Raw genomic sequence first — 25,456 nt, forward strand, 5'->3', positions numbered from 1 at the left:
CCGACTGTAAGAAGAGTCTCTATTATTGTACTTAAGGCGGCATTGTGCCTTTTGTATTTAATTCCGATGCATTTCTGTGTTTCATCGTCAATGTGAAGGTCCAAGGAATAAACTGAACCTGCAGAGGTGTAGCGGAAACTAATACTGGTCTCACAGGGAATGCTCAAATCACCGACTGTAAGAAGAGTCTCTATTCTTGTACTTAAGGCGGAATTGTGCCTTTTGTATTTAATTCCGATGCATTTCTGTGTTTCTTCGTCAATGTGAAGGTCCAAGGAATGAACTGAACCTGCAGAGGTGTAGCGGATACTAATACTGGTCTCACAGGGAATGCTCAAAGCACCGACGGTAAGAAGAGTCTCTATTCTTGTACTTAAGGCGGCATTGTCCCTTTTCTATATAATTCCGATGTAATTTCAGTGTTTCATCGTCAATGTGTATATCCAAGGAATAGATTGAACCTGCAGTGGTGTATCGGATACTATTACTGGTCTCACAGGGAATGCTCAAAGCACCGACTGTAAGAAGAGTCTCTATTCTTGTACTTAAGGCGGCATTGTGTATTTTGTATTGAATTCGGATGCGATTTCTGTGTATCATCGTCAAATTCAAGGTCCAAGGAATACATTGAACCGGCAGTGGTGTGTCGGAAACTAATACTGGTCTCACAGGGAATGCTCAAAGCACCGACTGTAAGAAGAGTCTCTATTCCTGTACTTATGGCTGCGTTGTACGTTTTGTATTTAATTCCGATGCGATTTCTGTGTTTCATCGTCAATGTGAAGGTCCAAGGAATACATTGAACCTGCAGTGGTGTATCGGAAACTAATACTGGTCTCACAGGAAATTATCAAATCACCGACTGTAAGAAGAGTCTCTATTCTTGTACTTAAGGCGGCATTGTGCCTTTTGTATTTGATTCCGATGCGATTTCTGTGTTTCATCGTCAATGTGAAGGTCCAAGGAATACATTGAACCTGCAGTGGCGTATCGAAAACTAATAAGGGACGCACAGGAAAGGATCAAAACACAGACTCTAAGAAGTCTCACTCTTCTTGCACTTATGGCGGCATTGTGCCTTTTGTATTTAATTCCGATATGATATCAGTATTTCATCGTCAATGTGTATGTCCGAGGAATACATTGAACCTGCAGTGGTGTATCAGAAACTAATACTGGTCTCACAGGGAATGCTCAAAGCACCGACTGTAAGAAGTGTTTCTATTCTTGTACTTAAGGCGGCATTGTGCCTTTTGTATTTAATTCCGATGTAATTTCAGTGTCTCATCGTCAATGTGAATGTCCAAGGAATTCATTGAACCTCCAGTGGTGTATCGGAAGCTAATACTAATCTCACAGGGAATGCTCAAAGCACCGACTGTAAGAAAAGTCTCTATACTTGTACTTAAGGCGGCATTGTGCATTTTGTATTTAATTCCGATGCCATTTCTGTGTTTCATCGTCAATGTGAAGGTCCAAGGAATAAACTGAACATGCAGAGGTGTAGCGGAAACTGATACTGGTCTCACAGGGAATGCTCAAAGCACCGACTGTAAGAGGAGTCTCTATTCTTGTACTTAAGGCGGCATTGTGCCTTTTGTATTTAATTCCGATGCCATTTCTGTGTTTCATCGTCAATGTGCAGTTCCAAGGAATAAACTGAACCTGCAGTGGTGTAGCGGAATCTAATACTGGTCTCACAGGGAATGCTCAAAGCACCGACTGTAAGAAGAGTCTCTATTCTTGTACTTAAGGCGGCATTGCGCCTTTTGTATTTACTTCCGATGCGATTTCTATGTTTCATCGTCAATGTGAAGTTCCAAGGAACACATTGAACCCGCAGTGGTGTATCGGAAACTAATACGGGTCTCACAGGGAATGCTCAAAGCACCGACTGTAAGAAGAGTCTCTATTCTTGTACTTAAGGCGGCATTGTGCATTTTGTATTTAATTCCGATGCCATTTCTATGTTTCATCGTCAATGTGAAGGTCCAAGGAATAAACTGAACCTGCAGAGGTGTAACGGAAACTAATACTGGTCTCACAGGGAATGCTCAAAGCACCGACTGTAAGAAGAGTCTCTATTCTTGTACTTAAGGCGGCATTGTGCCTTTTGTATTTAATTCCGATGCCATTTCTGTGTTTCATCGTCAATGTGAAGGTCCAAGGAATAAACTGAACCTTCAGAGGTGTAGCGGAAACTAATACTGGTCTCACAGGGAATGCTCAAAGCACCGACGGTAAGAACAGTCTCTATACTTGTACTTAAGGCGGCATTGTGAATTTTGTATTTAATTCCGATGTAATTTCAGTGTTTCATCGTCAATGTGAATGTCCAAGGAATTCATTGAACCTCCAGTGGTGTATCGGAAACTAATTCTAGTCTCACAGGGAATGCTCAAAGCACCGACGGTAAGAAGAGTCTCTATTCTTGTACTTAAGGCGGCAAATGTAATGTATTGCGAATACATAGAAAGAAGGATCCTTTATTGTATGATTATATGATAGCGGAACAAACACCGGTAGCAGTTACTTCTGTAAAATATCTGGGAGTATGCGTACGGAACGATTTGAAGTGGAATGATCATATAAAACTAATTGTTGGTAAGGCGGGTACCAGGTTGAGATTCATTGGGAGAGCGCTTAGAAAATGTAGTCCATCAACAAAGGAGGTGGCTTACAAAACACTCGTTCGACCTATACTTGAGTATTGCTCATCAGTGTGGGATCCGTACCAGGTCGGGTTGACGGAGGAGATAGAGAAGATCCAAAGAAGAGCGGCGCGTTTCGTCACTGGGTTATTTGGTAACCGTGATAGCGTTACGGAGATGTTTAATAAACTCAAGTGGCAGACTCTGCAAGAGAGGCGCTCTGCATCGCGGTGTAGCTTGCTCGCCAGGTTTCGAGAGGGTGCGTTTCTGGATGAGGTATCGAATATATTGCTTCCCCCTACTTATACTTCCCGAGGAGATCACGAATGTAAAATTAGAGAGATTAGAGCGCGCACGGAGGCTTTCAGACAGTCGTTCTTCCCGCGAACTATACGCGACTGGAACAGGAAAGGGAGGTAATGACAGTGGCACGTAAAGTGCCCTCCGCCACACACCGTTGGGTGGCTTGCGGAGTATCAATGTAGATGTAGATGTAGATTGTCCCTTTTGTATTTAATTCCGATGTAATTTCAGTGTTTCATCGTAAATGTGTATGTCCAAGGAATAGATTGAACCTGGAGTGGTGTATCGGATACTATTACTGGTCTCGCAGGGAATGCTCAAAGCACCGACTGTAAGAAGAGTCCCTATTCTTGTACTTAAGGCTGCATTGTGCCTTTTGTATTTGCTTCCGATGCGATTTCTGTGTTTCATCGTCAATGTGAAGGTCCAAGGAATACATTGAACCTGCAGTGGTGTATCGGAAACTAATACTGGTCTCACAGGGGATGCTCAAAGCACCGACTGTAAGTAGAGTCTGTATTCTTGTACATAAGGCGGCATTGAGCGTTTTGGGTTTAATTCCGATGCGATTTGTGTGTTTCATCGTCAATGTGAAGGTCCAAGGAATACATTGAACCTGCAGTGGTGTATCGGAAACTAATACTGCTCTCACAGGGAATGCTCAAAGCACCGACTGTGAGAAGAGTCTCTATTCTTGTACTTAAGGCGGCATTTTGCCTTTTGTATTTAATTCCGATGCCATTTCTGTGTTTCATCATCAATGTGAAGAACCAAGGAATAAACTGAACCTGCGGAGGTGTAGCGGAAACTAATACTGGTCTCACAGGCAATGCTCAAAGCACCGACTGTAAGAAGAGTCTCTATTCTTGTACTTAATGCGGCATTGTGCCTTTTGTATTTAATTCCGATGCCATTTCTGTGTTTCATCGTCAATGTGAAGGTCCAAGGAATAAACTGAACCTGCAGAGGTGTAGCGGAAACTAATACTGGTCTCACAGGGAATGCTCAAAGCACCGACGGTAAGAACAGTCTCTATTCTTGTACTTAAGGCGGCATTGTGAATTTTGTATTTAATTCCGATGTAATTTCAGTGTTTCATCGTCAATGTGAATGTCCAAGGAATTCATTGAACCTCCAGTGGTGTATCGGAAGCTAATACTGGTCTCACAGGGAATGCTCAAAGCACCGACGGTAAGAAGAGTCTCTATTCTTGTACTTAAGGCGGCATTGTCCCTTTTGTATTTAATTCCGATGTAATTTCAGTGTTTCATCGTCAATGTGTATGTCCAAGGAATAGACTGAACCTGCAGTGGTGTATCGGATACTATTTCTGGTCTCACAGGGAATGCTCAAAGCACCGACTGTAAGAAGAGTCTCTATTCTTGTACTGAAGGCGGCATTGTGCCTTTTGTATTTGATTCCGATGCGATTTCTGTGATTCATCGTCAATGTGAAGGTCCAAAGAATACATTGAACCTGCAGTGGTGTATCGGAAACTAATACTGGTCTCGCAGGGAATGCTCAAAGCACCGACTGTGAGTTGAGTCTGTATTCTTGTACATAATTCGGCATTGTGCGTTTTGGATTTAATTCCGATGCGAATTCTGTGTTTCATCGTCAATGTGAAAGTACAAGGAATACATTGAACCTGCAGTGGTGTATCGGAAACTAATACTGGTCCCACAGGGAATGCTCAAAGCACCGACTGTGAGAGGAGTCTCTATTCTTGTACTTAAGGCGGCATTTGCCTTTTGTATTTAATTCCGATGCCATTTCTGTGTTTCATCGTCAATGTGAAGGTCCAAGGAATAAACTGAACCTGCGGAGGTGTAGCGGAAACTAATACTGGTCTCACGGGGAATGCTCAAAGCACCGACTGTAAGAAGAGTCTCTATTCTTGTACTTAAGGCGGCATTGTGTCTTTTGTATTTAATTCCGATGCCATTTCTGTGTTTCATCGTCAATGTGAAGGTCCAAGGAATACATTGAACCTGCAGTGGTGTATCTGAAACTAATCCTGGTCTCACAGGGAATGCTCAAAGCACCGACTGTAAGAAGAGTGTCTATTCTTGTACTTAAGGCGGCATTGTGCCCTTTGTATTTAATTCCGATGCGATTTCTGTGTATCATCGTCAAATTTTAGGGTTCAAGGAATACATTGAGCCTACAGTGGCGTATCGGAAACTAATACTTGTCTCACAGGGAATGCTCAAAGCACCGACTGTAAGAAGAGTCTCTATTCTTTTACTTAAGGCGGCATTGTGCCTTTTGTATTTGCTTCCGATGCGATTTCTGTGTATCATCGTCAATTACAAGGTCCAAGGAATACATTGAACCGGCAGTGGTTTGTCGGAAAGTAATACTGGTCTCACAGGGAATGCTCAAAGCACCGACTGTAAGAAGAGTCTCTATTCCTGTACTTATGGCGGCATTGTGCGTTTTGTATTTAATTCCGATGCGTATTCTGTGTTTCATCGTCAATGTGATCTCCAAGGAATACATTGAACCTGCAATGGTGTATCGTAATCTAATACTGGTCTCACAGGGAATGCACCAAGCACCGACTGTAAGAAAAGTCTCTATTCTTGTACTTAAGGCGGCATTGTTCCTATTGTATTTCATTCCGATGCAATTTATGTGCTTCATCCTCAATGTGAAGGTCCAAGGAATACACTGAAATTGCAGTGGTGTATCGGAAACTAATACTGGTCTCACAAGGAATGCTCAAAGCCCCGACTGTAAGAAGGGTCTCTATTCTTGTACTTATGGCGGCATTGTGCTTCTTGTATTTAATTCCGATGCGATTTCTGTGTTTCATCGTCAATGTGAAGGTCCAAGGAAAACATTGAACCTGCACTGGTGTATCGGAAACTAATACTGGTCTCACAGGGATTCCTCAAAGCACCGACTATATGCAGAGTCTCTATTCTTGTACTTAAGGCGGCATTGTCCCTTTTGTGTTTAATTCCGATTTAATTTCAGTGTTTTATCGTCAATGTGAATGCCAAAGGAATACATTCAACCTCCAGTGGTGTATCGGAAACTAATACTGGTCTCACAGGGAATGCTCAAAGCACCGACTGTAAGAAGAGTCTCTATACTTGTCCTTAGGCGGCATTGTGACTTTTGTATTTAATTCCAATGCGATTTCTGCGTTTCATTTTCAATGTGCAGGTCCAAGGAATACATTGAACCTGCAGTGGTGTATCGGAAACTAATACTGGTCTCACAGGGAATGCTCAAAGCACCGACTATAAGAACAGTATCTTTTCATGTACTTAAGGCGGCATTGTGCCGTTTGTATTTAATTCCGATGCGATTACTGTGTTTCTTCGTCAATGTGAAGGTGCAAGGAACACATTGAACCTGCAGTGGTGTATCGGAAACTAATACTGGTCTCACAGGAAAGGATCAAAGCACAGAGTCTAAGAAGTCTCACGCTTCTTGCACTTAAGCCGGCATTGTGCCTTTTGTATTTAATGCTGATGTAATTTCTGTGTTTCATCGTCAATGCGTATGTCCAAGGAATACATTGGACCTGCAGTGGTGTATCGGAAACTAATACTGGTCTCACAGGGAATGCTCAAAGCACCGACTGTAAGAAGAGTCTCTATACTTGTACTTAAGTCGGCATTGTGCCTTTTGTATTGAATTCCGATGTAATTTCAGTATTTCATCGTCAATGTGTATGTCCAAGGAATACATGCAATCTGCAATGGTGGATTGGAAGCTAATACTGGTCTCACAGGAATGCTCAAAGCACCGACTGTAAGAAGTGTCTCTATTCTTGTACTTAAGGCGGCATTGTGCCATTTGTATTAAATTCCAAAGTCATTTCTGTACTTCATCTTCAATGTGAAGGTCCAAGGAATACATTGAACCTGCAGTGGTGTATGGGAAACTAAAACTGGTCTCACAGGGAATGCTCAAAACACCGACTGTAAGAAGACTCTCTATTCTTGTACTTAAGGCGACATTGTGCCATTTGTATTTAATTCCGATGCCATTTCTGTGTTTCTTCGACAATGTGAGGGTCCAAGGACTACATTGTACCTGCAGTGGTGTATCGGAAACTAATACTGGTCTCGCAGGGAATGCTCAAAGCACCGACTGGAAGAAGAGTCTCTATTCTTGCACTTATGGCGGCATTGTGCCTTTTGTATTTAATTCCGAAGTAATTTCAGTGTTGCATCGTCAATGTGTATGTCTAAGAAATACATTTAACCTGCAGTGGTGTATCGGAAACTAATACTGGTCGCACAGGAAAGGATCAAAGCACAGACTCTAAGAAGTCTCACTCATCTTGCAGTTAATGCGGCATTGTTCCTTTTGTATTTAATTCCGATGTAATTTCAGTGTTACATCGTCAATGAGTATGTCCAAGGAATACATTGAACCTGGAGTGGTGTATCGGAAAGTAATACCGGTCTCACAGGGAATGCTCAAATCACCGACTGTAAGAAGAGTCTCTATTCTTGTACTTAAGGCGGCTTTGTGCCATTTGTATTAAATTCCGAAGCAATTTCTGTGTTCCATCGTCAATGTGTATGTCTAAGGAATACATTGAACCTGCAGTGGTGTATCGGAAACTAATACTAATCTCGCAGGGAATGCTCAGATCACCGACTGTAAAAGGAGTCTCTATTCTTGTACTTATTGCGGCATTGTGCCTTTTGTATTTAGTTCCGATGCGATTTCTGTGTTTCATCGTCAATATGAAGGTCCAAGGAATACATTGAACCTGCAGTGGTGTATCGGAAACTAATACTGGTCTCACAGGAAATGCTCAAAGCACAGACTGTAGGAAGGGTCTCTATTCTTGTAGCTAAGGCGGCATTGTGCCTTTTGTATTTAATTCCGATGCGATGTGTGTGTTTCATCGTCAGTGTGAAGGTCCAAGGAATACATTGTACCTGCTGTGGTCTATCGGAAACTAATACTGGTCTCACAGGGAATGCTCAAAGCACCGACTGAAAAAGATTCTCTATTCTTGCACGTATGGCGGCATTTTGCCTTTTGAATTTAATTCCGATGTAATATCAGTGTTTCATCGTCAATGTGTATGTCTAAGGAATACATTGAACCTGCAGTGGTGTATCGGAAACTAATACTGGTCCCAAAGGGAATGCTCAAAGCACCAACTGTAAGAAGAGTCCCTATTCTTGTACTTATTGCGGCATTGTGCTTTTGTATTTAGTTCCGATGCGATTTCTGTGTTTCATCGTCAATGCGAAGGTCCAAGGAATACACTGAACCTGCACTAATGTATTGGAAACTAATACTGGTCTCACAGGGAATGCTCAAAGCACCGACTGTAAGAAGAGTCTCTATATTTGTACTTAAGGCGGCATTGCGGCTTTTGTATTCAATTCGGATGCGATTTCTTTGTTTAATCGTCAATGTGAAGGTCCAAGGAATACACTGAAATTGCAGTGGTGTATCGGAAACTAATACTGGTCTCACAGGAAATGCTCAAAGCACAGACTGTAGGAAGGGTCTCTATTCTTGTAGTTAAGGCGGCATTGTGCCTTTTGTATTTAATTCCGATGCGATGTGTGTGTTTCATCGTCAGTGTGAAGGTCCAAGGAATACATTGTACCTGCTGTGGTCTATCGGAAACTAATACTGGTCTCACAGGGAATGCTCAAAGCACCGACTGAAAAAGATTCTCTATTCTTGCACGTATGGCGGCATTTTGCCTTTTGTATTTAATTCCGATGTAATATCAGTGTTTCATCGTCAATGTGTATGTCTAAGGAATACATTGAACCTGCAGTGGTGTATCGGAAACTAATACTGGTCTCACAGGGAATGCTCAAAGCACCGACTGTAAGAAGAGTCTCTCTTCTTGTACGAAAGGCGGCATTGTGCCTTTTGTATTTAATTCCGATGCGAGTTCTGTGTTTCATCGTCAATGTGTATGTCCAAGGAATGCATTGAACCTGCGGTGGTGTATCGGAAACTAATACTGGTCTCACAGGGAATGCTCAAAGCACCGACTGTAAGAAGAGTCTCTATTCTTGTACTTAAGGCGGCATTGTGCCTTTTGTATTTAATTCCGATGCGATTTCTGTGTGTCATCGTCAATGTGAAGGTCCAAGGAATACATTGTACCTGCAGTGGTGTATCGGAAACTAATACTGATCTCACAGGGAATGCTCAAAGCACCGACTGTAAGAAGAGTCCCTATTCTTGCACTTATGGCGGCATTGTGATTTTTGTATTTAATTCCGATGTAATTTCAGTGTTTCTTCGACAATGTGTATGTCTAAGGAATACATTGAACCTGCAGTGGTGTATCGGAAATTAATACTGGTCTCAGTGGGAAAGCTGAAAGCACCGACTGTTAGAAGAGTCTCTATTCTTGCACTTATGGCGGCATTGTGACTTTTGTATTTAATTCCGATGTAATTTCAGTGTTTCATCGTCAATGTGTATGTCTAAGGAATTCATTGAACTTGCAGTGGTGTATCGGAAACTAATACTGGTCTCACAGGGAATGCTCAAAGCACCGACTGAAAAAGATTCTCTATTCTTGCACGTATGGCGGCATTTTGCCTTTTGTATTTAATTCCGATGTAATATCAGTGTTTCATCGTCAATGTGTATGTCTAAGGAATACATTGAACCTGCAGTGGTGTATCGGAAACTAATACTGGTCCCAAAGGGAATGCTCAAAGCACCAACTGTAAGAAGAGTCCCTATTCTTGTACTTATTGCGGCATTGTGCTTTTGTATTTAGTTCCCATGCGATTTCTGTGTTTCATCGTCAATGCGAAGGTCCAAGGAATACACTGAACCTGCACTAATGTATTGGAAACTAATACTGGTCTCACAGGGAATGCTCAAAGCATTGACTGTAAGAAGAGTCTCTATATTTGTACTCAAGGCGGCATTGCGGCTTTTGTATTTAATTCCGATGCGATTTCTTTGTTTAATCGTCAATGTGAAGGTCCAAGGAATACACTGAAATTGCAGTGGTGTATCGGAAACTAATACTGGTCTCACAAGGAATGATCAAAGCCCCGACTGTAAGAAGGGTCTCTATTCTTGTACTTATGGCGGCATTGTGCTTCTTGTATTTAATTCCGATGCGATTTCTGTGTTTCATCGTCAATGTGAAGGTCCAAGGAAAACAATGAACCTGCACTGGTGTATCGGAAACTAATACTGGTCTCACAGGGATTCCTCAAAGCACCGACTATATGAAGAGTCTCTATTCTTGTACTTAAGGCGGCATTGTCCCTTTTGTGTTTAATTCCGATTTAATTTCAGTGTTTTATCGTCAATGTGAATGTCAAAGGAATACATTCAACCTCCAGTGGTGTATCGGAAACTAATACTGGTCTCACAGGGAATGCTCAAAGCACCGACTGTAAGGAGAGTCTCTATACTTGTCCTTAGGCGGCATTGTGACTTTTGTAATTAATTCCAATGCGATTTCTGCGTTTCATTTACAATGTGCAGGTCCAAGGAATACATTGAACCTGCAGTGGTGTATCGGAAACTAATACTGGTCTCACAGGGAATGCTCAAAGCACCGACTGTAAGAACAGTATCTTTTCATGTACTTAAGGCGGCATTGTGCCGTTTGTATTTAATTCCGATGCGATTACTGTGTTTCTTCGTCAATGTGAAGGTGCAAGGAACAGATTGAACCTGCAGTGGTGTATCGCAAACTAATACTGGTCTCACAGGAAAGGATCAAAGCACAGAGTCTAAGAAGTCTCACGCTTCTTGCACTTAAGGCGGCATTGTGCCTTTTGTATTTAATGCTGATGTAATTTCTGTGTTTCATCGTCAATGCGTATGTCCAAGGAATACATTGGACCTGCAGTGGTGTATCGGAAACTAATACTGGTCTCACAGGGAATGCTCAAAACACCGACTGTAAGAAGACTCTCTATTCTTGTACTTAAGGCGACATTGTGTCATTTGTATTTAATTCCGATGCCATTTCTGTGTTTCTTCGACAATGTGAGGGTCCAAGGACTACATTGTACCTGCAGTGGTGTATCGGAAACTAATACTGGTCTCGCAGGGAATGCTCAAAGCACCGACTGGAAGAAGAGTCTCTATTCTTGCACTTATTGCGGCATTGTGCCTTTTGTATTTAATTCCGAAGTAATTTCAGTGTTGCATCGTCAATGTGTATGTCTAAGAAATACATTTAACCTGCTGTGGTGTATCGGAAACTAATACAGGTCTCACAGGAAAGGATCAAAGCACAGACTCTAAGAAGTCTCACTCATCTTGCAGTTAATGCGGCATTGTTCCTTTTGTATTAAATTCCGATGTAATTTCAGTGTTACATCGTCAATGAGTATGTCCAAGGAATACATTGAACCTGGAGTGGTGTATCGGAATGTAATACTGGTCTCACAGGGAATGCTCAAAGCACCGACTGTAAGAAGAGTCTCTATTCTTGTACTTAAGGCGGCTTTTTGCCATTTGTATTAAATTCCGAAGCAATTTCTGTGTTTCATCGTCAATGTGTATGTCTGAGGAATACATTGAACCTGCAGTGGTGTATCGGAAACTAATACTAATCTCGCAGGGAATGCTCAGATCACCGACTGTAAAAGGAGTCTCTATTCTTGTACTTATTGCGGCATTGTGCCTTTCGTATTTAGTTCCGATGCGATTTCTGTGTTTCATCGTCAATATGAAGGTCCAAGGAATACATTGAACCTGCAGTGGTGTATCGGAAACTAATACTGGTCTCACAGGAAATGCTCAAAGCACAGACTGTAGGAAGCGTCTCTATTCTTGTAGTTAAGGCGGCATTGTGCCTTTTGTATTTAATTCCGATGCGATGTGTGTGTTTCATCGTCAGTGTGAAGGTCCAAGGAATACATTGTACCTGCTGTGGTCTATCGGAAACTAATACTGGTCTCACAGGGAATGCTCAAAGCACCGACCGAAAAAGATTCTCTATTCTTGCACGTATGGCGGCATTTTGCCTTTTGTATTTAATTCCGATGTAATATCAGTGTTTCATCGTCAATGTGTATGTCTAAGGAATACATTGAACCTGCAGTGGTGTATCGGAAACTAATACTGGTCCCAAAGGGAATGCTCAAAGCACCAACTGTAAGAAGAGTCCCTATTCTTGTACTTATTGCGGCATTGTGCTTTTGTATTTAGTTCCGATGCGATTTCTGTGTTTCATCGTCAATGCGAAGGTCCAAGGAATACATTGAACCTGCAGTGGTGTATCGGAAACTAATACTGGTCTCACAGAAAAGGACCAAACACAGACTCTATGAAGTCTCACTCATCTTGCAGTTAAGGTGGCATTGTTCCTTTTGTATTTAATTCCGATGTAATTTCAGTGTTTCATCGTCAACGAGTATGTCCAAGGAATACATTGAACCTGGTGTGGTGTATCGGAAACTAATACTGGTCTCACAGGTAATGCTCAAAGCACCGACCGTAAGAAGAGTCTCTATTCTTGTACGTAAGGCGGCATTGTGCCTTTTGTATATAATTCCGATGTGATTTCTGTGTTTCATCGTGAATGTGTATGTCCAAGGAATACATTGAATGTGCAGTGGTGTATCGGAAACTAATACTGGTCTCACAGGGATTGCTCAAACACCGATTGTAAGAAGAGTCTCTATTCTTGTACTTAAGGCGGCATTGTGCCTTTTGTATTTCATTCCGATATGATTTCCGGGTTTCATCGTCAATTAGAAGGTCCAAGGAATACATTGAACCTGCAGTGGTGTATCGGAAACTAACACTGGTCTCACAGGAAAGGATCAAAGCACAGACTCTAAGAAGTCTCACTCACCTTGCAGTTATATCGGCATTGTTCCTTTTGTATTTAATTCCGATGTAATTTCAGTGTTTCATCGTCAATGAGTATGTCCAGGGAAAACATTGAACCTGGAGTGGTGTATCGGAAACTAATACTGGTCTCACAGGGAATGCTCAAAGCACCGACTGTAAGAAGAGTCTCTATTCTTGTACGAGAGGCGGCATTGTGCCTTTTGTATTTAATTCCGATGCGAGTTCTGTGTTTCATCGTCAATGTGTATGTCCAAGGAATGCATTGAACCTGCGGTGGTGTATCGGAAACTAATACTGGTCTCACAGGGAATGCTCAAAGCACCGACTGTAAGAAGAGTCTCTATTCTTGTACTTAACGCGGCATTGTGCCTTTTGTATTTAATTCCGATGCGATTTCTGTGTGTCATCGTCAATGTGAAGGTCCAAGGAATACATTGTAGCTGCAGTGGTGTATCGGAAACTAATACTGATCTCACAGGGAATGCTCAAAGCACCGACTGTAAGAAGAGTCCCTATTCTGGCACTTATGGCGGCATTGTGATTTTTGTATTTAATTCCGATGTAATTTCAGTGTTTCTCCGACAATGTGTATGTCTAAGGAATACATTGAACCTGCAGTGGTGTATCGGAAATTAATACTGGTCTCAGTGGGAAAGCTGAAAGCACCGACTGTAAGAAGAGTCTCTATTCTTGCACTTATGTCGGCATTGTGCCTTTTGTATTTAATTCCGATGTAATTTCAGTGTTTCATCGTCGATGTGTATGTCTAAGGAATTCATTGAACTTGCAGTGGTGTATCGGAAACTAATACTGGTCTCACAGGGAATGCTCAAAGCACCGACTGTAAGAGGAGTCTCTATTCTTGTACTTATTGCGGCATTGTGCCTTTTGTATTTAGTTCCGATGCGATTTCTGTGTTTCATCGTCAATGCGAAGGTCCAAGGAATACATTGAACCTGCAGTGGTGTATCGGAAACTAATACTGGTCTCACAGGAAATGCTCAAATCACCGACTGTAAGAAGAGTCTCTATTCATGTACTGAAGCGGCATTGTGCCTTTTGTATTTAATTCCGATGCGATTTCTGTGTTTCATCGTCAATGAGGAGGTCCAAGGAATACATTGTACCTGCAGTGGTGTATCGGAATCTAATACTGGTCTCGCAGGGAATGCTCAAAGCACCGACTGTAAGAAGTGTCTCTATTCTTGTACTTATTGCGGCATTGTGCCTTTTGTATTTAGTTCCGATGCGATTTCTGTGTTTCATCGTCAATGCGAAGGTCCAAGGAATACATTGAACCTGCAGTGGTGTATCGGAAACTAATACTGGTCTCACAGGAGAGGATCAAACCACAGACTCTAAGATGTCTCACTCATCTTTCAGTTAAGGCGGCATTGTTCCTTTTGTATTTAATAGCGATGTAATTTCAGTGTTTCATCGTCAATGACTATGTCCAAGGAATACATTGAAGTTGGAGTGGTGTATCGGAAACTAATACTGGTCTCACAGGGAATGCTCAAAGCACCGACTGTAAGAAGAGTCTCTATTCTTGTACGTAATGCGGCATTGTGCGTTTTGTATTTAATTCCGATGCGATTTCTGTGTTTCATCGTCAATGTGTATGTCCAAGGAATACATTGAACCTGCAGTGGTGTATCGGAAACTAATACTGGTCTCACAGGGAATGCTCAAAGCACCGACTGTAGGAAGGGTCTCTTTTCTTGTACTTAAAGCGGCATTGTGCCTTTTGTATTTAATTCCGATGCGATGTGTGTGTTTCATCGTCAATGTGAAGGTCCAAGGAATACATTGTACCTGCTGTGGTGTATCGGAAACTAATACTGGTCTCACAGGGAGTGGTCAAAGCACCGACTGGAAGAAGATTCTCTATTCTCGCACGTATGGCGGCATTTTGCCTTTTGTATTTAATTCCGATGTAATATCAGTGTTTCATCGTCAATGTGTATGTCTAAGGAATACATTGAACCTGCAGTGGAATATCGGAAACTAATACTGGTCCCAAAGGGAATGCTCAAAGCACCAACTGTAAGAAGAGTCCCTATTCTTGTACTTATTCGGCATTGTGCTTTTGTATTTAGTTCCGATGCGATTTCTGTGTTTCATCGTCAATGCGAAGGTCCAAGGAATACATTGAACCTGCAGTGGTGTATCGGAAACTAACACTGGTCTCACAGCAATGGATCAAAGCACAGACTCTAAGAAGTCTCACTCTCCTTGCAGTTATATCGGCATTGTTCCTTTTGTATTTAATTCCGATGTAATTTCAGTGTTTCATCGTCAATGAGTATGTCCAGGGAAAACATTGAACCTGGAGTGGTGTATCGGAAACTAATACTGGTCTCACAGGGAATGCTCAAAGCACCGACAGTAAGAAGAGTCTCTATTCATGTACGAAAGGCGGCATTGTGCCTTTTGTATTTAATTCCGATGCGAGTTCTGTGTTTCATCGACAATGTGTATGTCCAAGGAATGCATTGAACCTGCGGTGGTGTATCGGAAACTAATACTGGTCTCACAGGGAATGCTCAAAGCACCGGCTGTAAGAAGAGTCTCTATTCTTGTACTTAAGGCGGCATTGTGCCTTTTGTATTTAATTCCGATGTAATTTCAGTGTTTCATCGTCAATGTGTATGTCTAAGGAATTCATTGAACCTGCAGTGGTGTATCGGAAACTAATACTGGTCTCACAGGGAATGCTCAAAGCACCGACTGTAAGAAGAGTCTCTAATCTTGTACTTAAGGCGGTATTGTGCCTTTTGTATTTAATTCCGATGCGATTTCTGTGTTTCATCGTCAATGTGAAGGTACAAGGAATACATTGTACCTGCTGTGGTGTATCGGAAACTAATACTGATCTCACAGGGAATGCTCAAAGCACCGGCTGTAAGAGGAGTCTCTATTTTTGCACCCTTGGCGACATTGTGCCTTTTGTATTTAATTCCGATGTAATTTCAGTGTTGCATCGTCAATGAGTGTGTCCAAGGAATACATTGAACCTGGAGTGGTGTATCGGAAACTAATACTGGTCTCACAGGGAATGGTCAAAGCACCGACTGGAAGAAGATTCTCTATTCTCGCACGTATGGCTGCATTTTGCCTTATGTATTTAATTCCGATGTAATATCAGTGTTTCATCGTCAATGTGTATGTCTACGGAATACATTGAACCTGCAGTGGAATATCGGAAACTAATACTGGTCCCAAAGGGAATGCTCAAAGCACCAACTGTAAGAAGAGTCCCTATTCTTGTACTTATTGCGGCATTGTGCTTTTGTATTTAGTTCCGATGCGATTTCTGTGTTTCATCGTCAATGCGAAGGTCCAAGGAATACATTGAACCTGCAGTGGTGTATCGGAAACTAATACTGGTCTCACAGAAAAGGATCAAAGCACAGACTCTATGAAGTCTCACTCATCTTGCAGTTAAGTTGGCATTGTTCCTTTTGTATTTAATTCCGATGTAATTTCAGTGTTTCATCGTCAATGAGTATGTCCAAGGAATACATTGAACCTGGTGTGGTGTATCGGAAACTAATACTGGTCTCACAGGTAATGCTCAAAGCACCGACCGTAAGAAGAGTCTCTATTCTTGTACGTAAGGCGGCATTGTGCCTTTTGTATATAATTCCGATGTGATTTCTGTGTTTCATCGTGAATGTGTATGTCCAAGGAATACATTGAATGTGCAGTGGTGTATCGGAAACTAATACTGGTCTCACAGGGATTGCTCAAACACCGATTGTAAGAAGAGTCTCTATTCTTGTACTTAAGGCGGCATTGTGCCTTTTGTATTTCATTCCGATATGATTTCCGGGTTTCATCGTCAATGCGAAGGTCCAAGGAATACATTGAACCTGCAGTGGTGTATCGGAAACTAACACTGGTCTCACAGGAAAGGATCAAAGCACAGACTCTAAGAAGTCTCACTCACCTTGCAGTTATATCGGCATTGTTCCTTTTGTATTTAATTCCGATGTAATTTCAGTGTTTCATCGTCAATGAGTATGTCCAGGGAAAACATTGAACCTGGAGTGGTGTATCGGAAACTAATACTGGTCTCACAGGGAATGCTTAAAGCACCGACTGTAAGAAGAGTCTCTATTCTTGTACGAAAGGCGGCATTGTGCCTTTTGTATTTAATTCCGATGCGAGTTCTGTGTTTCATCGTCAATGTGTATGTCCAAGGAATGCATTGAACCTGCGGTGGTGTATCGGAAACTAATACTGGTCTCACAGGGAATGCTCAAAGCACCGACTGTAAGAAGAGTCTCTATTCTTGTACTTAAGGCGGCATTGTGCCTTTTGTATTTAATTCCGATGCGATTTTTGTGTGTCATCGTCAATGTGAAGGTCCAAGGAATACATTGTACCTGCAGTGGTGTATCGGAAACTAATACTGATCTCACAGGGAATGCTCAAAGCACCGACTGTAAGAAGAGTCCCTATTCTGGCACTTATGGCGGCATTGTGATTTTTGTATTTAATTCCGATGTAATTTCAGTGTTTCTTCGACAATGTGTATGTCTAAGGAATACATTGAACCTGCAGTGGTGTATCGGAAATTAATACTGGTCTCAGTGGGAAAGCTGAAAGCACCGACTGTAAGAAGAGTCTCTATTCTTGCACTTATGTCGGCATTGTGCCTTTTGTATTTAATTCCGATGCGATTTCTGTGTGTCATCGTCAATGTGAAGGTCCAAGGAATACATTGAACCTGCAGTGGTGTATCGGAAACTAATACTGGTCTCACAGGAGAGGATCAAATCACAGACTCTAAGATGTCTCACTCATCTTTCAGTTAAGGCGGCATTGTTCCTTTTGTATTTAATAGTGATGTAATTTCAGTGTTTCATCGTCAATGACTATGTCCAAGGAATACATTGAACTTGGAGTGGTGTATCGGAAACTAATACTGGTCTCACAGGGAATGCTCAAAGCACCGACTGTAAGAAGAGTCTCTATTCTTTTACGTAATGCGGCATTGTGCGTTTTGTATTTAATTCCGATTCGATTTCTATGTTTCATCGTCAATGTGTATGTCCAAGGAATACATTGAACCTGCAGTGGTGTATCGGAAACTAATACTGGTCCCAAAGGGAATGCTCAAAGCACCAACTGTAAGAAGAGTCCCTATTCTTGTACTTATTCGGCATTGTGCTTTTGTATTTAGTTCCGATGCGATTTCTGTGTTTCATCGTCAATGCGAAGGTCCAAGGAATACATTGAACCTGCAGTGGTGTATCGGAAACTAACACTGGTCTCACAGGAATGGATCAAAGCACAGACTCTAAGAAGTCTCACTCTCCTTGCAGTTATATCGGCATTGTTCCTTTTGTATTTAATTCCGATGTAATTTCAGTGTTTCATCGTCAATGAGTATGTCCAGGGAAAACATTGAACCTGGAGTGGTGTATCGGAAACTAATACTGGTCTCACAGGGAATGCTCAAAGCACCGACAGTAAGAAGAGTCTCTATTCTTGTACGAAAGGCGGCATTGTGCCTTTTGTATTTAATTCCGATGCGAGTTCTGTGTTTCATCGTCAATGTGTATGTTCAAGGAATGCATTGAACCTGCGGTGGTGTATCGGAAACTAGTACTGGTCTCACAGGGAATGCTCAAAGCACCGGCTGTAAGAAGAGTCTCTATTCTTGTACTTAAGGCGGCATTGTGCCTTTTGTATTTAATTCCGATGTAATTTCAGTGTTTCATCGTCAATGTGTATGTCTAAGGAATTCATTGAACCTGCAGTGGTGTATCGGAAACTAATACTGGTCTCACAGGGAATGCTCAAAGCACCGACTGTAAGAAGAGTCTCTAATCTTGTACTTAAGGCGGTATTGTGCCTTTTGTATTTAATTCCGATGCGATTTCTGTGTTCCATCGTCAATGTGAAGGTACAAGGAATACATTGTACCTGCTGTGGTGTATCGGAAACTAATACTGATCTCACAGGGAATGCTCAAAGCACCGACTGTAAGAGGAGTCTCTATTTTTGCACCCTTGGCGACATTGTGCCTTTTGTATTTAATTCCGATGTAATTTCAGTGTTTCATCGTCAATGAGTGTGTCCAAGGAATACATTGAACCTGGAGTGGTGTATCAGGAACTAATACTGGTCTCACAGGGAATGGTCAAAGCACCGACTGGAAGAAGATTCTCTATTCTCGCACGTATGGCGGCATTTTGCCTTATGTATTTAATTCCGATGTAATATCAGTGTTTCATCGTCAATGTGTATGTCTACGGAATACATTGAACCTGCAGTGGAATATCGGAAACTAATACTGGTCCCAAAGGGAATGCTCAAAGCACCAACTGTAAGAAGAGTCCCTATTCTTGTACTTATTGCGGCATTGTGCTTTTGTATTTAGTTCCGATGCGATTTCTGTGTTTCATCGTCAATGCGAAGGTCCAAGGAATACATTGAACCTGCAGTGGTGTATCGGAAACTAATACTGGTCTCACAGGAAAGGATCAAAGCACAGACTCTATGAAGTCTCACTCATCTTGCAGTTAAGGCGGCATTGTTCCTTTTGTATTTAATTCCGATGAAATTTCAGTGTTTCATCGTCAATGAGTATGTCCAAGGAATACATTGAACCTGGTGTGGTGTATCGGAAACTAATACTGGTCTCACAGGGAATGCTCAAAGCACCGACTTAAGAAGAGTCTCTATTCTTGTACGAAAGGCGGCATTGTGCCTTTTGTATTTAATTCCGATGCGAGTTCTGTGTTTCATCGTCAATGTGTATGTCCAAGGAATGCATTGAACCTGCGGTGGTGTATCGGAAACTAATACTGGTCTCACAGGGAATGCTCAAAGCACCGACTGTAAGAAGAGTATCTATTCTTGTACTTAAGGCGGCATTGTGCCTTTTGTATTTAATTCCGATGTAATTTCAGTGTTTCATCGTCAATGTGTATGTCTAAGGAATTCATTGAACCTGCAGTGGTGTATCGGAAACTAATACTGGTCTCACAGGTAATGCTCAAAGCTCGGACTGTAAGAAGAGTCTCTATTCTTGTACTTATTGCGGCATTGTGCATTTTGAATTCTGTTCCGATGCGATTTCTGTGTTTCATCGTCAATGTGTATGACCAAGGAATACATTGAACCTGCAGTGGAGTATCAGAAACTAATACTGGTCTCACAGGGAATGCTCAAAGCACCGACTGTTAGAAGAGTCTCTAATCTTGTACTTAAGGCGGTATTGTGCCTTTCGTAATTAATTCCGATGCGATTTCTGTGTTTCATCATCAATGTGAAGGTACAAGGAATACATTGTACCTGCTGTGATGTATCGGAAACTAATACTGATCTCACAGGGAATGCTCAAAGCACCGACTGTAAGAGGAGTCTCTATTTTTGCACCCTTGGTGACATTGTGCCATTTGTATTTAATTCCGATGTAATTTCAGTGTTTCATCGTCAAAGAGTATGTCCAAGGAATACATTGAACCTGGAGTGGTGTATCGGAAACTAATACTGGTCTCACAGGTTATGCTCAAAGCACGGACCGTAAGAAGAGTCTCTATTCTTGTACGTAAGACGTAAGGCGGCATTGTGCCTTTTGTATGTAATTCCGATGTGATTTCTGTGTTTCTTCGGCAATGTGTATGTCTAAGGAATACATTGAACCTGCAGTGGTGTATCGGAAACTAATTCTGGTCTCACTGGGAAAGCTCAAATCACCGACTGTAAGAAGAGTCTCTATTCTTGCACTTATGGCGGCATTATACCTTTTGTATTTAATTCCGATGTAATTTCAGTGTTTCATCGTCAATGTGTATGTCTAAGGAATTCATTGAACCTACAGTGGTGTATCGGAAACTAATACTGGTCGCACAGGGAATGCTCAAAGCACCGACTGTAAGACGAGTCTCTGTTCTTGTACTTATTGCGGCATTGTGCATTTTGTATTTAGTTCCGATGCGATTTCTGTGTTTCATCGTCAATGCGAAGTTCCAAGGAATACATTGAACCTGCAGTGGTGTATCGGAAACTAATACTGGTCTCACAGGAAAGGATCAAAGCACAGACTCAAAGAAGTCTCACTCATCTTGCAGTTAAGGCGGTATTGTTCCTTTTGTATTTAATTCCGATGTAATTTCAGTGTTTCATCGTCAATGTGTATGTCCAAGGAATACATTGAACCTGCAGTGGTGTATCAGAAACTAATACTGGTCTCACAGGGGATGGTCAAAGCACCGACTGTAAGAAGAGTCTCTAATCTTGTACGTAAGGCGGCATTGTGCCTTTTGTATTTAATTCCGATGCGATTTCTGTGTTTCATCGTCAATGTGTATGTCCAAGGAATACATTGAACTTGCAGTGGTGTATCAGAAACTAATACTGGCCTCACAGGGAATGCTCAAAGCACCGACTGTTAGAACAGTCTCTATTCTTGTACTTAAGGCGGCATTGTGCCTTTTGTATTTAATTCCGATGCGATTTCTGTGTTTCATAGTCAATGTGATGGTACAAGGAATACATTGTACCTGCAGTGGAGTATCGGAAACTAAGACTGGTCTCACAGGGAATGCTAAAAGCACCGACTGTAAGAGGGGTCTCTATTCTTGCACTTATGGCGGCATTGTGTCATTTGAATTTAATTCCGATGTAATTTCAGTGTATCATCGTCAATGTGTATGTCTAAGGAATACATTGAACCTGCAGTGGTGTATCGGAAACTAATACTGGTCTCACAGGGAATGCTCAAAGCACCGACTGTAAGAAGAGTCTCTATTCTTGTACTTATTGCGGCATTGTGCATTTTGTATTTAGCTCCGATTCGATTTCGTGTTTCATCGTCAATGCGAAGGTCCAAGGAATACATGGAACCTGCAGTGGTGTATCGGAAACTAATACTGGTCTCACAGTAGAAAGGATCAAAGCACAGACTCTAAGAAGTCTCACTCATCTTGCAGTTAAGGCGGCATTGTTTCTTTTGTATTTAATTCCAATGTAATTTCAGTGTTTCATCGTCAATGAGTATGTCCAAGGAATACATTGAAACTGGAGTGGCGTATCGGAAACTAACACTGGTCTCACAGGTACTGCTCAAAGCACCGACCGTAAGAAGAGTCTCTCCTCTTGTACGTAAGGCGGCATTGTGCCTTTTGTTTTTAATTCCGATGTGATTTCTGTGTTTCATCGTCAATGTATATGTCCAAGGAATACATTGAATCTGCAGTGGTGTATCGGAAACTAATACTGGTCTCACAGGGAATGCTCAAACACCGACTGTAAGAAGAGTCTCTATTCTTGTACTTAAGGCTGCATTGTGCCTTTTGTATTTCATTCCGATATGATATCTGTTTTCATCGTCAATGCGAAGGTCCAAAGAATACATTGAACCTGCAGTGGTGTATCGGAAACTAATACTGGTCTCACAGGAAAGGATCAAAGCACAGACTCTAAGAAGTCTCACTCACCTTGCAGTTATATCGGCATAGTTCCTTTTGTATTTAATTCCGATGTAATTTCAGTGTTTCATCGTCAATGAGTATGTCCAGGGAAAACATTGAACCTGGAGTGGTGTATCGGAAACTAATACTAGTCTCACAGGGAATGCTCAAAGCACCGACTGTAAGAAGAGTCTCTATTCTTGTACGAAAGGTGGCATTGTGCCTTGTGTATTTAATTCCGATGCGAGTTCTGTGTTTCATCGACAATGTGTGTGTCCAAGGAATGCATTGAACCTGCGGTGGTGTATCGGAAACTAATACTGGTCTCACAGGGAATGCTCAAAGCACCGACTGTAAGAAGAGTCTCTATTCTTGTACTTAAGGCGGCATTGTGCCTTTTGCATTTAATTCCGATGCGATTTCTGTGTTTCATCGTCTATGTGAAGGTCCAAGGAATACATTGTACCTGCAGTGGTGTATCGGAAACTAATACTGGTCTTACAGGGAATGCTCAAAGCACCGACTGTAAGAAGAGTCTCTATTCTTGCACTTATGGCGGCATTGTGAGTTTTGTATTTAATTCCAATGTAATTTCAGTGTTTCTTCGGCAATGTGTATGTCTAAGAAATACATTGTACCTGCAGTGGTGTATCGGAAACTAATACTGGTCTCAGAGGGAATGCTGAAAGCACCGACTGTCAGAGGAGTCTCTATTCTTGCACTTATGGTGGCAATGTGCCATTTGTATTTAATTCCGATGTAATTTCAGTGTTTCATCGTCAATGAGTATGTCCAAGGAATACATTGAACCTTGAGTGGTGTATCGGAAACTAATACTAGTCTCACAGGTAATGCTCAAAGCACCGACTGTAAGAAGGGCCTCTATTCTTGTACGTAAGGCGGCATTATACCTTTTGTATTTAATTCCGATGCGATATCTGTGTTTCATCGTCAATGTGTATGTCCAAGGAATACATTGAACCTGCAGTGGTGTATCAGAAACTAATACTGGTCTCACAGGGAATGCTCAAAGCACCGACTGTTAGAAGAGTCTCTATTCTTGTACTTAAGGCGGCATTGTGCCTTTTGTATTTAATTCCGATGCGATTTCTGTGTTTCATCGTCGATGTGAAGGTACAAGGAATACACTGTACCTGCAGTGGTGTATCGGAAACTAATACTGGTCTCACAGGGAATGCTCAAAGCACCGACTGTAAGAGGAGTCTCTATTCTTGCACCTATGGCGACATTGTGCCATTTGTATTTAATTCCGATGTAATTTCAGTGTTTCATCGACAATGAGTATGTCCAAAGAATACATTGAACCTGGAGTGGTGTATCGGAAACTACTACTGGTCTCACAGGTAATGCTCAAAGCACCGACCGTAAGAAGAGTCTCTCCTCTTGTACGTAAGGCGGCATTGTGCCTTTTGTATTTAATTCTGATGTGATTTCTGTGTTTCATCGTCAATGTGTATGTCCAAGAAATACATTGAATCTGCAGTGGTGTATCGGAAACTAATACTGGTCTCACAGGGAATGCTCAAAGCACCGACTGTAAGAAGAGTCTCTATTCTTGTACTTAAGGCTGCTTTGTGCATTTTGTATTTCATTCCGATATGATTTCTGTGTTTCATCGTCAATGCGAAGGTCCAAAGTATACATTGAACCTGCAGTGGTGTATCGGAAACTAATACTGGTCTCACAGGAAAGGATCAAAGCACAGACTCTAAGAAGTCTCACTCACCTTGCAGTTATATCGGCATTGTTCCTTTTGTATTTAATTCCGATGTAATTTCAGTGTTTCATCGTCAATGTGTATGTCTAAGGAATTCATTGAACCTACAGTGGTGTATCGGAAACTAATACTGGTCGCACAGGGAATGCTCAAAGCACCGACTGTAAGACGAGTCTCTGTTCTTGTACTTATTGCGGCATTGTGCATTTTGTATTTAGTTCCGATGCGATTTCTGTGTTTCATCGTCAATGCGAAGTTCCAAGGAATACATTGAACCTGCAGTGGTGTATCGGAAACTAATACTGGTCTCACAGGAAAGGATCAAAGCACAGACTCAAAGAAGTCTCACTCATCTTGCAGTTAAGGCGGTATTGTTCCTTTTGTATTTAATTCCGATGTAATTTCAGTGTTTCATCGTCAATGTGTATGTCCAAGGAATACATTGAACCTGCAGTGGTGTATCAGAAACTAATACTGGTCTCACAGGGGATGGTCAAAGCACCGACTGTAAGAAGAGTCTCTAATCTTGTACGTAAGGCGGCATTGTGCCTTTTGTATTTAATTCCGATGCGATTTCTGTGTTTCATCGTCAATGTGTATGTCCAAGGAATACATTGAACTTGCAGTGGTGTATCAGAAACTAATACTGGTCTCACAGGGAATGCTCAAAGCACCGACTGTTAGAACAGTCTCTATTCTTGTACTTAAGGCGGCATTGTGCCTTTTGTATTTAATTCCGATGCGATTTCTGTGTTTCATAGTCAATGTGATGGTACAAGGAATACATTGTACCTGCAGTGGAGTATCGGAAACTAAGACTGGTCTCACAGGGAATGCTAAAAGCACCGACTGTAAGAGGGGTCTCTATTCTTGCACTTATGGCGGCATTGTGCCATTTGTATTTAATGCCGATGTAATTTCAGTGTATCATCGTCAATGTGTATGTCTAAGGAATACATTGAACCTGCAGTGGTGTATCAGAAACTAATACTGGTCTCACAGGGAATGCTCAAAGCACCGACTGTAAGAAGAGTCTCTATTCTTGTACTTATTGCGGCATTGTGCATTTTGTATTTAGCTCCGATTCGATTTCGTGTTTCATCGTCAATGCGAAGGTCCAAGGAATACATGGAACCTGCAGTGGTGTATCGGAAACTAATACTGGTCTCACAGTAGAAAGGATCAAAGCACAGACTCTAAGAAGTCTCACTCATCTTGCAGTTAAGGCGGCATTGTTTCTTTTGTATTTAATTCCAATGTAATTTCAGTGTTTCATCGTCAATGAGTATGTCCAAGGAATACATTGAAACTGGAGTGGCGTATCGGAAACTAACACTGGTCTCACAGGTACTGCTCAAAGCACCGACCGTAAGAAGACTCTCTCCTCTTGTACGTAAGGCGGCATTGTGCCTTTTGTTTTTAATTCCGATATGATTTCTGTGTTTCATCGTCAATGTATATGTCCAAGGAATACATTGAATCTGCAGTGGTGTATCGGAAACTAATACTGGTATCACAGGGAATGCTCAAACACCGAC

This window comes from Schistocerca americana, chromosome 8 (assembly GCF_021461395.2).
Source record: "Schistocerca americana isolate TAMUIC-IGC-003095 chromosome 8, iqSchAmer2.1, whole genome shotgun sequence".
Lineage (NCBI taxonomy): Eukaryota > Metazoa > Arthropoda > Insecta > Orthoptera > Acrididae > Schistocerca > Schistocerca americana.